The sequence below is a fragment of the Mercenaria mercenaria genome, chromosome 9, assembly GCF_021730395.1.
Source record: "Mercenaria mercenaria strain notata chromosome 9, MADL_Memer_1, whole genome shotgun sequence".
Classification (NCBI taxonomy): domain Eukaryota; kingdom Metazoa; phylum Mollusca; class Bivalvia; order Venerida; family Veneridae; genus Mercenaria; species Mercenaria mercenaria.
Genome location: NC_069369.1, coordinates 24,632,526 through 24,648,994, shown reverse-complemented (window position 1 = coordinate 24,648,994; position 16,469 = coordinate 24,632,526).

Sequence of the window (16,469 nt, the reverse complement as noted above, 5' to 3'; positions counted from 1 at the left end):
TCCACTACCAAGATTGTTCAATTTATTCCCCTGTGGTGAAAAGAGGCCCTGCAAGGGGTTTCCTAGTTTTACAAAGGCATATACAGGATTTTTTTTAAAAAATCTTCAAGTTCAAGGCATATGCCTTTGATATTTTGTATGCATCATTGCCTAGCTGATCTCTAACAAGATTGTTCGAATTATGTCCCTGGGGTGAAAAGAGACCCCGCCCCAGCGGTCACTTGATATATGAGTTATATAGGAAACAAGAGCTGTCCATAAGACAGCCAAGCTCGACTGTTCGAAATATTGTCTCAGAGGCAGGAAAGTATTACCCAAAATGTATTAAATATCAAAAGAATTTTAAGTTCAAAAGGGGACATAATTTGACCAAAATACATATCAGAGTTATGGGACTTGATGCTATCAACTAGTTTTATAATCCCGAAGGCACATGTGAAGTTTCAATTCAAAATCCACATTAGTTTTGGAGATAGTAACTTGTATGTAAAAGTTCAACCAGAATTTTTTAAGTCCAAATTTTAAATGGGGCATAATTTGCCAAAAATACATATCAGAGTTATGGGACTTGACCCAATGAGGTTGGTAATTGATCTACAAAAAGAAAAAATAAGTTTCAAATCTATATGCCTTTTGGTAAAAGCTGTATGTACTTGCATGCAAAACTTTAACCAGGATTTTCTGGTTCCAAAAAGGGGCATAATTTGGCTAAAATGCAGGTCGGAGTTATGGGACTTGATGCTATCAAATAGTTTTGTAACCCCAAAGACACAGGTTAAGTTTCAATTTAATATCTGCATTAGTTTTGGAGATAGTAACTTGCATGTAAAACTTTAACCAGGATTTTCTAAGTCCAAAAGGGGGCATAATTTGCCCAAAATACATGTCAGAGTTATGGGACTTGACCCAGAGAGGTTGGTAACTGAGCTAGAAAAAGAAAAAATAAGTTTCAAATCTATATGCCTTTTAGTAATAGCTGCATGTACTTGCACGCAAAACTTTAACCGGAATTTTCTAAGTCCAAAAGGGCATAATTTGCCAAAATTAAGGTTAGAGTTATGGAACTTTGTGCTATCAACTAGTTTTATAACCCCGAAGACACATGTGAAGTTTCAATTCAATATCTGCATTAGTTTTGGAGATGGTAACTTGCATGTAAGACTTTAACCAGAATTTTCTAAGTCAACAAGAGGGTCATGATGACCCTGAATCGCTCACCTGAGTAATATGAGCCACATGTTTAAAATGGCAAACTGATGCTAAAATATTAGAAAGTAAGTCAGTATGTTACATTCATGGGCACTGAGAGTCAGTTTTAAGATTAGTGTGAAAAACTGTACATGTCATCTGAATTTCAAGGCTGTATCTTAAACAAGAGGGTCATGATGACCCTGGATCGCTCACCAGAGTAATATGTTTCAAATGTCAAACTGATGATTTTTAGAAATTTTTTGGAAAATTTTCCGATGTACAATCAAGTAACCCCTGGGGCGGGGCCAATTTTACCCCGGGGGTCATGATTTGAACAAAGTTTGTAGAAGTCGACTAGGCAATGTTACATATCGAATATCTAAGATCTAGGCCTTCTGGTTTATTTTAAGCAAATTTATGAAGATTTCCCTATGTACAATAAAGTAACCCCTGGGGCTGGGTCAATTTGACCCTGGGGGGTCAAGATTTGAACAAATTTTGTAGAGGTCCACTAGGCAATGCTACATGTTGAATATCTAAGCTCTAGGCCTTCTGGTTTATTTTAAGAAAATATTGAAGATTTTTCTATGTACAATCAAGTAACCCCATGGGGCGGGGCCAATTTGACCCCGGGGGTCATGATTTGAAGCAATTTTGTAGAGGTCTACTAGGCAATGCTACATGTCAAATATCTAAGACCTAGGCCTTCTGGTTTATTTTAAGAAAATTTTTGAAGATTTTCATATGTAAAATCAAGCGACCCCTAGGGCGGGGTCAATTTTGATTCCGGGGGTCATGATTTGAACAACTTTAGTAGAGGTCCACTAGGCAATGCTACATGTCAAATATCTAAGCTCTAGGGCTTCTGCTTTTTTGGGAAGAAGATTTTTTAAGGTTTTCCTATGTAAAATCAAGTGACCCCTGGGGCGGGGTCAATTTTGATCCCGGGAGTCTGATTTGAACAAATTTTGTAGAGGTCTACTAGGCAATGCTACACGTGAAATATCTAAGATCTAGGCCTTCTGCTTTATTTTTAGAAATTTTTTGAAAATTTTCCTATGTAAAATCAAGTGACCACTGGGGCGGGGTCAATTTTGACCCCGGGGTCATGATTTGAACAACTTTAGTAGAGGTCCATTAGGCAATGCTACATGTCAAATATCTAAGGTCTAGGGCTTCTGGTTTTCGAGAAGAAGATTTTTTAAGATTTTTCTATGTAAAATCAAGTGACCCCTGGGGCGGGGTCAATTTTGACCCCGGGGTCATGATTTGAACAAATCTGGTAGAGGTCCACTAGGCAATGCTTCACACCAAATATCTAAGCTCTAGGGCTTCTGGTTTTTGAGAAGAAGATTTTTAAAGTTTTTCCTTTCGGTTGCCATGGCAACCAGTGTTCTGCATGGAATTCAATTCTTTGAAAAATTTTGAAAGGGGGCCATCCAAGGAACATCCCTGTGAAGTTTCATCAAAATTGGCCTGTTGGTTTAGGAGGAGATGTTGTTTAAAGGAAAGTGTGGACGGATGTACAACGGACGGACGTACAACGGACGGACGGACGGACGCCGGACGGTGAGCGATCACAATACCTCACCCTGAGCACTTTGTGCTCAGGTGAGCTAAAAACAAGAAAGTAGGTCAGTAGGTCAAGGTCACAGTCGGGTGACCCTTATCACTTTGGGTCATCAGGTAAATATAATTAGTCTTGGAAATATGATCTGATAATATTTTGAAGTATTTTTAGAATAGTCTAGCTACTCTACTCAACCTGGCATCACCGTCGCCGTCACACCTTGGTTAAGTTTTTGCATGCAAGTACATACAGCTATCATTTAAAGGCATATTGCTTTGAACTTATTTTTTTCTTTTTCTAGGTCAATTACCAACCTCACTGGATCAAGTTCCATAACTCTGACATGTATTTTGAACAAATTATACCCCCTTTTTAGCTGACCTGAGCCAAAGGCTCATGGTGAGCTTTTGTGACCGATCAATGTCCGTCGTCCATAGTCAGTCATGTGACGTGCGTCTTGCGTCCGTCAACATTTTCTAAAAACTTCTTCTTCTTGAAAACCACTAGGCAGAATTAAACCAAACATCACAGAAATGATTCTTGGGTGGCCCTCTTTCAAACTGTTGAAAGAATTGAATTCCATTGAGAACTCTTGTTGCCATGGCAACCTAAAGGAAAAACTTTAAAAATCTTCTTGTCCAAAACCGCAAGGCGTAGAGCCTTGATATTTGGCATGTAACATCATCTAATAATCCTCTAGTAAGATTGTTCAAATTGTGTCCCTGGGGTATAAAGAGGCCCCGTTCCCGGGGTCACAAGTTTTACATAGACTTATATAGGAAAAAACTTAAAAAATCTTCTTGTCTAAAACCACAAGACCTAGGCCTTTGATATTTGGTATGTAGCATTGCCTTATGGTCCTCTACCAAAATTGTTCAAATTATATCCCTGGGGTGGAAAGAGGCCCTGCCCCGGGGTATTACATAGTATTACGTTCATACAAGTATTACATAGACTTATATAGGAAAAAACTTTAAACAATTTCTTGCCTGAAACTGCATGGCATAGGCTTTCGATATTTGGTATGTTGCATTGCCTAGTGTTCCTCTTATCAAAATTATTCAAATTATGCCCCTGGGGTGAAAAGAGGCCCAGCCGTAGGTTTCCCAAATTGAACATAGACATATCTATAGGGGAAAAAAATCTTCTTGTCTGAAAGTTCAAAGCCTAGGCCTTTGATTTTGGGTATGTAGCATTGCTTAGTGGATCTTATACGAGATTGTTCAAATTATACCCCTGGGGTGAAGAGAGGCCCTGTCCTTGGTGTCACTTGTTAAATGAGTTATATAGGAATAAATACTTCAAAAATTATCAAATCATATTTCCTAGAGTGCTTAATCATAATTACCTGATGACCCAAAGTGATTATGGGTCACTTGACTGTGACCCAGACCTACTTCCTTGTTTTTAGCTCACCAGAGCACAAAGTGCTCAGGGTGAGCTATTGTGATCGCTCACCGTCCGGCGTCCGTCCGTCCATCGTCCGTCCGTCCACACTTTCCTTAAGAAAATCTTAAAAAATCTTCTTCTCAAAAACCAGAAGCCTTAGAGCTTAGATTTTTGACATGTAGCATTGCCTAGTGGACCTCTACTAAAATTGTTCAAATCATGACCCCGGGGTCAAAATTGACCCCGCCCCAGGGGTCACTTGATTTTACATAGGAAAATCTTAAAAAAATTTCTAAAAATAAACCAGAAGGCCTAGAGCTTAGATATTTCACATGTAGCATTGCCTAGTGGACCTCTACAAAATTTGTTCAAATCATGGCCCCCGGGGTCAAAATTGACCCCGCCCCAGGGGTCACTTGATTTACATAGGAAAATTTTAAAAAAATCTTCTTCTCAAAAACCAGAAGCCCTAGAGCTTAGATATTTGACATGTTAGCATTGCCTAGTGGACCTCTACTAAAGTTGTTCAAATTATGACCGGGGGTAAAAAATTGACCCCGCCCTAGGGGTCACTTGACTTTACATAGGAAAATCTTCAAAGTTTTCTAAAAATAAACCAGAAGGCCTAGAGCTTAGATATTTCACATGTAGCATTACCTAGTGGACCTCTACAAAATTGTTCATATCATGACCCCCTGGGTCAAAATTTACCCCGCCCCAGGGGTCATTTGATTTTACATAGGAAAATCTTCAAAAATTTTCTAAAATAAACTAGAAGGCCTAGAGACTAGATATTTGACATGTAGCATTGCCTAGTGGACCTCTACAAAAATTTATTCAAACCTTGTCCCCTGGGATCAAAATTGACTCCACCCTAGGGTCACTTGATTTTACATAGGAAAATCTTAAAAAAAAATTCTAAAAAATAAACCAGAAGGCCTAGATCTTAGATATTTGACATGTAGCATTGCCTATTAGACTTTTACAAAGTTTATTCAAATCATGACCCCTGGGTCAAATTGACCCTGCCCCATGGGGTTACTTGATTGTACATAGAAAAATCTTCAAAATTTTCTAAAAATAAACCAGAAGAGCTTAGATATTTGACATGTAGCATTGCCTAGTGGACCTCTACAAAAAGTTTTCAAATCTTGTTTTTAAAGTTACTTAAAGAAAATTTCAACTATATTTTCTCATAATTCTTTTGATTGATTTCTATTATGATCTTTTGACCTTGAAGACTTGTCCTTAAGTGCAATGATAACAGGTGAGCGATATAGGGCCATCATGGCCCTCTTGTTTAAGATACAACCTTGAAATTTGGATGACATGTAGAGTTTCGCACTTCAGTCTTAAAACTGACTTTCAGTGACCATGAATGTGACCCACTGACCTACTTTCTTGTTTTTTAAGATACAGCCTTGAAATTTGGATGGCATGTACAGTTTTGCACACTAATCTTAAAACTGACGTTCAGTGACTATGAATATGACCTACTGACCTACTTTCTTGTTTTTGAAGCTTTAGCAAAGAAATTTGTTCAAGCAAGTAACTTTACTCAGGTGAGTGATACAGGGCCATCATGGCCCTCTTGTTTATATAAAGACTGTATAATACAAGAGCGCTGCAAAGCTGGGCAATATATGCCTGAAGGGTTATATTAGAAGAGGATAGGAGCAAAATTTAAATAGAATGATGCTGAAGCCCAATGGGAAAAAATGCCGAGCGCATTATTTGGTGACACGCTGCCCGAATGACTCAAACATTTCAGAAGTTTCATTTCAATATCTGGACCCAAACTTAAGTTATTTAACAGAAACAATCATCCACTTAAAAAAATAATTCATTTGTCCAAAAAAATCTTTACCAGGTAGAGATAGGTCAAAATACACCTAAAAATTCGATGTATCTTCCATGTTCACCCAAGAAAAATCGTGTTGATTTTTCTGTATGTCCTAAAATAAAATAGAACTGTCACAGGAGTGACTTATACCCCACCATACAGTCTTGTCACAGAAGAATGGCAACCATAAGAAATTTCAAAAATACTTGGAATAATACAAAATATAAAAAAGAAAAAAACAGAATAATATACAAGAGGACCATGACGGTCCTGAATCGCTCACCTGTTCCCACATGACCCAGTTTTGAGTATGACGTCGTTTTTTCTATTATCTGACATAGTCAAGATGAACATTCAGACCAACTTTCATACAGATTCCATGAAAAGTATGGCCTCTAGAGAGGTCACAAGGTTTTTTTATTATTTGACCTACTGACCTAGTTTTTGATGGCACGAGACCCAGTTTCAAACTTGACCTAGATATCATCAAGGTGAACATTCTGACCAATTTTCATGAAGATCCATTCAAGGTTATGGCCTCTAGAGAGGTCACAAAGTTTTTCTATTTTAAGACCTACTGACCTAGTTTTTGATCGCAGTTGACCCAGTTTCAAACTTGACCTATATATCATAAAGATAAACATTCAGACCAACTTTCATACAGATCCCATGAAAAATATGACCTCTAGAGAGGTCACAAGGTTTTTTCATTATTTGACCTACTGACCTACTTTTTGATGACACGTGACCCACTTTTGAACTTGACCTAGATATCATCAAGATGAACATTCTGACCAATTTTTATGAAGATCCATTCATAAGTATGGCCTCTAGAGAGGTCAAAAGGTTTTTCTATTTTTCGACCTACTGACCTGGTTTTTGACCGCACGTGACCCAGTTTCGAAATTGACCTAGATATCATCAAGATGAACATTCAGACCAATTTTCATACAGATCCCATGAAAAATATGACCTTTAGAGAGGTCACAAGGTTTTTCTATTATTTGAACTACTGACCTAGTTTTTGACCGCACGTGACCCAGTTTCAAACTTGGTCTAGATATCATCAAGGTGAACGTTCTGACCAATTTTCATGAAGATCTTGTGAAATATATGGCCTCTAGAGAGGTCACAAGGTTTTTCTATTTTTAGACCTACTGACCTAGTTTTTGAAGGCAAGTGACCCAGTTTCGAACTTGACCTAGATATCATCAAGATTAACATTCTGACCAATTTTCATGAAGATTTTTTGAAATATATGGCCTCTAGAGAGGTCACAAGGTTTTTCTATTTTTAGACCTACTGACCTAGTTTTTGACGGCACGTGACCCAGTTTCGAATTTGACCTAGATATCATCAAGATGAACATTCTGTCCAACTTTCATAAAGATCAAACAAAAAATGTGACCTCTAGAGTGGTCACAAGCAAAAGTTTACGCACGCACGGACGACGGACACTGCGCGATCACAAAAGCTCACCTGTCACTACAGGTGAGCTAAAAAGTTACTAAAAATAAGCTATTTATAGTAACGTAAAAGGGAAGTAATTGAAAATTTCTTTTATTGTAAGTGAACAAAAGAAGGATCTGCCGAATAAATCTGTTGACATAAATGAAATTTCAGACCAGTATCTTCATTAGTTACGGAGATATACCCATTTTGATTTGAAATAAAGGGAGGTAATTTGACATAAAATCAGTCCATAGTTATCTACCCTGATTGGCTCAGTCCAACTAATGACAATAATGAAATTTCAAATAAGTCCTATAAGTACTTACTGATATAAATCCATTTTGATTACAATCAGGGGAGGTAATCAGATATAAAATAACTCTGGAACCTACGAATGGATCTGATTTGTCATGGAATCCAAGAATTATTGTTGCTGAAGTTATTTTGGAAGTTTGTATTAAACAAGAGGACCATGATGGTCCTGAATCGCTCACCTCTTCCCACATGACCCAGTTTTGAGTATGATGTCGTTTTTTCTATTATTTGACATAGTGACCTAGTTTTTGAGCTCATGTGACCCAGTTTTGAACTTGACCTAGATATTATCAAGATAAAAATTCTGACCAATTTTCATGAAGATCCATTGAAAAATATGGTCTCTAGAGAGGTCACAAGGTTTTTCTATTATTTGACCTATTGACCTAGTTTTCGAAGGTACGTGACCCTGTTTTGAACCTTACCTAGACATCATCAAGGTGGACACTCTCACTAATTTTCATGAAGATCTCTTGAAAAATATGGCCTCTAGAGAGGTCACAAGGTTTTTCTATTTTTATACCTACTGGCCTAGTTTTTGACCGCACGTGACCCAGTTTCGAAACTGACCTAGATATCAAGGTGAACATTCAGATCAATTTTCATGAAGATCCATTGAAAAATATGGCCTCTAGAGAGGTCAAAAGATTTTAGTAATTTTAGACCTACTGACCTAGTTTTTGACCGCAGTTGACCCAGTTTCAAACTTGACCTAGATATCATCAAGATGAACATTCAGACCAACTTTCATACAGATCTCATGAAAAGTATGGCCTCTAGAGAGGTCACAAGGTTTTTTTATTATTTGACCTACTGACCTAGTTTTTTAAGGCACGTGACCCAGTTTCAAACTTGACCTAGAAATCATCAAGGTGAACATTCTGACCAATTTTTATGGAGATCCATTCATAAGTATGGCCTCTAGAGAGGTCACAAGGTTTTTCTATTTTTAGACCTACTGACCTAGTTTTTGACCGCACATCACCCTGTTTTGAACTTGACCTAGATATCATCAAGATGAACATTCAGACCAATTTTCATACAGATCCTATGGAAAATATGGCCTTTAGAGAGGTCACAAAGTTTTTCTATTATTTGACCTACTGACCTAGTTTTTGAAGGCACGTGACCCACTTTCGAACTTGACCTAGATATCATCAAGATGAACATTCAGACCACCTTTCATACAGATCCCATGAAAAATATGACCTCTAGAGAGGTCACAAGGTTTTTCTATTATTTGACCTACTGACCTAGTTTTTGAAGGCACGTGACCCACTTTCGAACTTGACCTAGATATCATCAAGGTGAACATTCTGACCAATTTTCATGAAGATCTCATGAAATATATGGCCTCTAGAGAGGTCACAAGGTTTTTCTATTTTTAGACTTACTGACCTAATTTTTGACCGCACGTGACCCAGTTTTGAACTTGACCTAGGTATCATCAAGATGAACATTCAGACCAACTTTCATACAGATCCCATGAAAAATATGGCCTTTAGAGAGGTCACAAGGTTTTTCTATTATTTGACCTACTGACCTAGTTTTTGATCGCAGTTGACCCAGTTTCGAACTTGACCTAGATATCATCAAGATGAACGTTCTGACCAATTTTCATGAAGATCTTGTGAAATATATGGCCTCTAGAGAGGTCACAAGGTTTTTCTATTTTTAGACCTACTGACCTAGTTTTTGAAGGCACGTGACCCAGTTTCGAACTTGACCTAGATATCATCAAGGTGAACATTCTGACCAATTTCCATGAAGATCTTTTGAAATATATGGCCTCTAGAGAGGTCACAAGGTTTTTCTATTTTTAGACCTACTGACCTAGTTTTTGACGGCACGTGACCCAGTTTCGAACTTGACCTAGATATCATCAAGATGAACATTCTGACCAACTTTCATAAAGATCCCACGAAAAATGTGACCTCTAGAGTGGTCACAAGCAAAAGTTTACGGACGGACGGACGGACGCACGGACGAACGGACGACGGACGACGGACGCTGCATGATCACAAAAGCTCACCTTGTCACTATGTGACAGGTGAGCTAAAAATGTAAACAAGAGCTGTCAGTGGACAGCGCGCTCAACTATTCTCAGTGCTTGATAGTATAATATAAGCTATGAGTAAAACTTTAACATTACAATAAGCATATTCTAAGTCGAAAAGGGGCCATAATTCAGTCAAAATGCTTGATAGAGTTGCCTCCTCCTTTTTACAGTCTGGGGTCATGATGGTAAACAAGTATGCAAAATATGAAAGCAATATCTCAATGGACTTTGAAAATATTTGGGGTGGTACGCAAACTTTAACATCTGTGTGACACTCACACTAACGCTCATGCTAACGCTCACGCCAAGTAACAGTCCCTTTTGACCTACGGGTCACATACTAGTCAGGGCCGCCCCTTTAACCAATTTTTGGGGTTTCCTTGGCTCAAATGTTTTTTTTTGTACAACAGATATTTTTAAACCCGGGAAATTTAAAATATTTTTCAAAACCAATCTCATTTTTTTGCTGGAGGTAATTCTTTTACATAAAATAAATGGAGGAAATTTTTGTCATAAATTCAGTCAAAAGTTTTTTTACTCTGATTGCCCGGGGTCCACTGAGGGCATAAAGGGACTTTTTCAAATCGGGTTTATTATTGGGTTTAAACTGAGATACACCCTTTTTTAAATTTGAAACAAAGGGAGTTTATTTGACATAAAATCGTCCTAGTTATCTCCCCTGATTGTTTTTTGTCCAACAAATAAAATAATGAAATTTCAAATGATTTCTATAAAAAATTACTGAATGTCCTTTTTCCAAAAAAAATAAGGGGAGGAATATGCTTTGGAAATATGCACGTAAAAGTTTACAAAAGTACAACCCTTTTAAACAACAATATTTTAAAAAAAGTTTTCAAATTGATACCCCTTTTCAATCAAGGTTTTTAAAAAGGGACTTTTTCTTACCGGGAAAGCCCAAAAAGTTTAAAAAACCAAATCTCTTTTAGAAGCCCCCCCCCCCTGGGTTATATTTTTTTAGGGTTTAAATAAAAAGGGGAAAAGTAATTTGTCAAAAAATTTCAGTCAAAAAGTACCCTTTCCCCCTTTTTTGGGCCCAATTTAAACCTGAGGGCATAAATAAAATTTCAGATCAGAATCTTCTTGTGTTATCCCCATTTTAATTTGAAAAAAAGGGGAGGTTTTTTCATAAAAAATCATTTTCATATTTTATCTACCCTGATTTCTCAGTCCAACTAAGGGAAAATTTAATAAAAATTTTCAAATGATCCTATAAGTACTTACTGATAAAAATCCATTTTGTTTAAAAAATCAGGGGAAGGTAAAAAAGAATAAAATAATTTCCAGAACCTTTTTTGGGTTTCTGACAGATTCATCATGGAATGCAAGATTCTAAAAAAATCAGTTTCTGTTTTAAGCAAAATCACTTAATTTGGTACTGCATATCAAACTGGGAAGCTACACAAAAAGGTAAAATGAATGTACCCCCCGATGCACTGCCCACAACATTGAAATTTGACACACACAAGACTGCAAAATTATGGGACGTTTTTTAATATAGACTGTTTGTATACGTATGTAACAAAAAAAAAAAGGCCCCATACTATGAGAAAAATTTATCTAAAAGAATGTAAAATGCCCATGCACAACTGGGGTTGGTACTGATCACTTTTGTAAAGTTTCTTAAATTGTTGAAAAGGGTTTTTGGTAGATTAGGCACGCACAAGTTTGGGCATATGCAGCTGAAAGTAAAAGTTGTTAACAAAAAAAAAAGTCCAAAAAACCTGCAATTTTTGTCGCTGAAAAAACCCTAAATCCCCCCATGCAAAAACTACTGTTGTTATGCCCCGTTGTGTAAAATTTTTCATTAAATTTGTAAAGGGGGGATGAGGGAGAGAGGGTTCGCAAAAGATTGTGTCTATGTATATAGAAATATTTAACAAAAAAACAAACCCCCCATAACTCTGAAATTTTTTTTCTAAAAGGGAACCAAACATGCCCCATGCCCCAATCTGGGGTTTCTGTCACTTGTGTGAATTTTCCTTTAAAAAATTGTGTAAAGGGGATGGGAGAAAATGGGGCCACAAGATTGTTTTTTGTATATAGTATATTAAAAAAAAAAAAGCCCCATAACTCGGGCTTTTTTTTTTCCCAAAAGAACCAAAACATGCCCCATGCACAACACTGTTGGTACTAAATAAATTTTGGAAGTTTCTTTAAAATTTTCTGTCAAGGGGTTTAAGGAGAGGGGTGGGGAACCAAGTTTGGTGTCAAACGGACAGACACCAGACAACAGACAGACGACAACCTAAAACCAGATCCCCCCCCCCCCCTTTACAACTTTTTGGGTGGGGGGGGTACAATAAAAAAATTATTTTTGAGTTTACATGCGAAACAAAACATAGTCAAATTATAAATGCAAAAAAAAAGGGCCCTTATTAAAGGGGTTTAAAATTGGGTCTGACGGGATAAAACCCAAAATTAAAACCCCCGGTGCAAAATTTCATTTGTGAATGAAATCCAATGAGGTTTTAGAATTAGGTCAAATTTTTTTGAGATTACACAACACAAATTCAGACGTTTAAAAAAAAAAAGGAAAAGGGGCAACACTTTGGGCCTTTTCTATCGGTCACTCAAACTCCCCATTTTGACTCAAATTTGGGTAAGTATCATCAAGTGGGCTTGAGTAGCCCTTGGGGGAGTGGGAGGGAGTTCGAAGGGTCATTTTCATAAATCCCACCCCCATTTCCTTTAATTTTCGGAAGGGAACTTAAGAAAGGGTACCCAATTTTTACAAAAATTTTATTTATAGGGAACGATTTTAAACCGATTTTGGGTCGCGAAGCGACGAAAATGGGGATCAAAATCCCACTACGGTAACATACGAGGGTATCCAAACAACACATACTAATTAAAATAAAAAAATATGGGGTTGGTTTAGGCCCAGGGGAGGCCGCCCCGATAAAATTTCCCGGGGAATCAGGCTTCAAAAAATGTTAATAAGCGCCGCCCCGATCTAGGCAAAACCCCAAAAACCGCACAATAAGATGTCTGCGACCCGAAAGAAAAATTAAAAGTTAGCTGTCAGAAAGCAAATTTACCCGGTAACTTTACTACATGAAAAAATTTTGTGTTACAAACATGCTTTATTCAATACTGGAAAGCTTTTTTTAAAAGGGCCGAAAATTTTGAACATTTTTTTTTTTAGAGTGAGAGGGGATACACGTTACATGGGCCCCGCCTTTTGAAAATTTGAGGAAAAAAAAACATTCTAACGAGTTCTTCATTTCCCGGGGAAGAGAGAAAAGATTCCCTTTGTTTCGCTTTTCAGATCGTTTTTTAAATTTCCCCTTTCCCGGGGTACTTTAAATTTTTTCCTTTGAACTTTCTTTTAAACTGCCTATATTTTTTTTTTAAAAATTAAAAAATGGGGGGTTTTACTTGCAGGCAGGGGACTGTTTAAAAAAAATTTTTTTAAATTTTTATATAGAATAGGGGAACGGAAACCCAGTACACCCAAGTGCAGGGTTTGGGCCCTGTTGCTTTTTTTAGAAACGTATAACAAACCTTTCCTTTGTATAATAATAATGAAAACAAACACCCACCCAAAAAAAGAATAAAAATTCCCTTATTTTTTCCCTTTTTAATTTTTCTTTAAATTTTGAAAGGGCCCTTTTAGATTATTATTTCTTAAGGCTCACTCATGAAATCACGGGAATTAATTTTGATTTAAATGTTTTTGGCCGAAATGGATCGGTTTATTGCCAAAATCGACATTATTGAAAAACCCCCCGTTTTCCGTTTTTCCCGTACATAGGGTCAGGGGGGGTCGCAAATTTAACCGATATAAAGTCTTAAAAACCGTTACAATTTGACGATTTTTTTTCCCAAAAGGGATAAGAATTTATGAAAAAACTTATTTTCTCAAAATTGGAAATACTATTCACGATTTGGGAAAACCCTTTTTTTTTTTAATTTTTTTACTTGAAAAATGCAAATAATTTCACCCCCTTGGGTATCGAGCCAGGAAAAGGGGGCAGTGAAGAATAAAAGATAAAATTTCAAATAAAAAGGGAAAAATTTGGGGATATTTTGCTATATTTTAAAATAAAACAATGTTTAATGATAACTGCAATACTCTTTTTATTCATTTTCTTTGTTTAAATTTTAAAAAAAGGATAATTTTAAACACTCCCGGGCCAAAGTAGCGAAAGGGCCCTTCCCCCATAAACCGTGAAAACGGGAACGGGGGGTTTATTAGTGGTTTATCCCGGAAAACGGGTTTTTAAAAACCCCAAAATGCGATATCGGGGAATAGAAAAAAATTATAGATTTTAAACAGGCTGGTAACATTCCCCAATGGGTTTTTTGACAAAAAAAACTAACATTTTTTGAAAAATAGTAAAGTATTTCTTTCAAACAGGGTTTTCATCTTTTCATATGCCCCCAAAAAAAAAATAACTTGGTTGCCTTTTTTTTTGGTAGAATTTTTTTAAACCCTTTTCAGTTTTTTATGACGAAAATGTTTTTTTGAAGCCCAAAAAAAAAATTTAATGTGTTAATGCATTACATTTGCTATTGGGGGTTTTGTTTTTATATTCCACATCTTTTGACACCGGAAAATTTGGTCGACAGTCGGGAAAAGCGTTGAAAAGCGAAAATTTGGGGCAGCCCTGAAATTAAAGCTTAAACTTTCTTTAGAACATTTGTAATATTGTTTACATGTCTTTACTGATAAAAAACCCACTTTTTTAAAAAAAATTTTGTATTGTTACGCCCCAACATTTAAAAAAAAACATATCAGATCCCTAACAAGCCCCGAAATTTAAAAAAAAATAAGCCCTATCTGGAGTTCTGAAGATGTTTGATTTTTGGTTTCCAAAATTTAAATAAAGGGAATTGAATTAAAACTGTTCCAAAAATTTGCAAGATTTTTAAAAAGGTTAGAAAAAACCAAAATCATGCAGAAGTTTGAAATTATTTTCAAATCACGGGGGTTTAAATTTTTGGGACTCGCTAAATGCAAGTCAATTTCATGGAATGAAGTCAAGATAAAAATTTTCCCAACATTTTTTTTTTGCAAATACAAATAATGTAAAAATTTTTGCGTTTTTTTTTAATGTTTGTAGGTTCGTTTTTCGTTTGAGGAAAAACAGAAAACACAACATTTTTTTTGGGTTAGCCATTTTTTTTAATGTTTTACTGATTAAAAAGGGAAATGTAGATGTCTATCTTATAAAAAATCTAGAACCAGGCTATCTTATAATTTTTAAAATGTTTTCAGGGGAATCGTTTTATAATATTAGGTACAAAATTTTTCCTTGGGCCGAAATTTCCAGCCAGTAGTTAAGTTACCCCAAAATAGGGGAGGGTTTCCCCCTAAATTTTAAAGTTTTTAACCCCCAAGTTATTCCCCCCCACAAAAATTGAAAACCCTATAGGAAAACCCGTCCAAACAAATGTTTTTCCCCTGAAAGGATTTTTGGGATTTTCCCCTAATTTTTAAATTGAAGTTTTAAATTTGCAAGAAATTTTTAAAATTTAGCAACAAAAAAAAAAAAGCACATGCAAAAAATTTGCAGTACTTTTGGAAAAAAATTTAAATTTTTGGGAACTCTCCCCAAAATTAATGAAAAACTGAAGCCACCACTTTATTTTTTGGCCCGTTTGCATTCGTACCAGTTCTCCTGGAATCCCCAGTCGAGCTTTGGCCCCAAAAACAATTGATGAAGTATTTGAGAGTATGAGCTAGACAAAGTTTTTTTTAGGGTTAAAAATTCAGCTTTAAGTTCAGGCTTGGAAAATTTTCTATCTGGTTGCCAGCATGGGTTATTTGAAATCTAAAATTTGTACACGGGCACACATACTCAAATACTTTTAAATTTTATAAATACTTTTTATGAATCAGCCCGGGAAGATCCCAATAAAAAAAATTTTTGATTTTGTCGGCTCCCTGTGTTAAATACAAATGAGGAACAAAAAATTTTCTTTGGGTGTTTTTCCCAGTCTGTTTTTCCCCTTTTTAAATGATTTCCCCGAGAAAGTGAAGGTCAAAACCCAACCAAGAAAAAAGGGTACCTGGAATTCACTGGGTTAAAGTAATGTTTGGCTTTTCTGGCTGGGCAGTCGTGAAAAAAAAACCTCCCTCATACATTTGGATTTTTTCTTTTTTCAAAACTAAAATTTTTTTAAACCGCATTTATTTCCTTTTCATTTAAAATTTTGACAAAATTTGCTACTGTTTTTTTTTTCTTTAAAAAAAAGTTTTTTTAAAAAATTTCTCCCGCCATGCCAAGGGATAAATTTGGGGGGTCTTTTTCCCCTTTTTGGGGCATAAAAATTTTGAAAAACTGCGAAAAGGATGTTACCCCTTAAAACCTTTAAAATTTTCAAACAGCTGTTGTCCATGTTTTTTTAATTTGCTCACTTTTCAACTATTTTCAGGCATCGGGGGCTATTATGCCCGAGTATTTTTTGTACGGGTCCAAAGTGCTTTTTTGACAGACGAAAACCCCTTTCTTGCGAGCTAAGGGTATTTCTACTTTTTTGTTTTTCTTTATTATCCCCCCCCGATGAAAATTTGGGGGGGGGAATTGAAAAAGGGATTGTCCCTCAGTCCCCTCCCTCCGCAGCCCTTTCCCAGTAACTACTTGGGAGATTTTTTGAAACTTTAAATAAACATTTAAAACCCA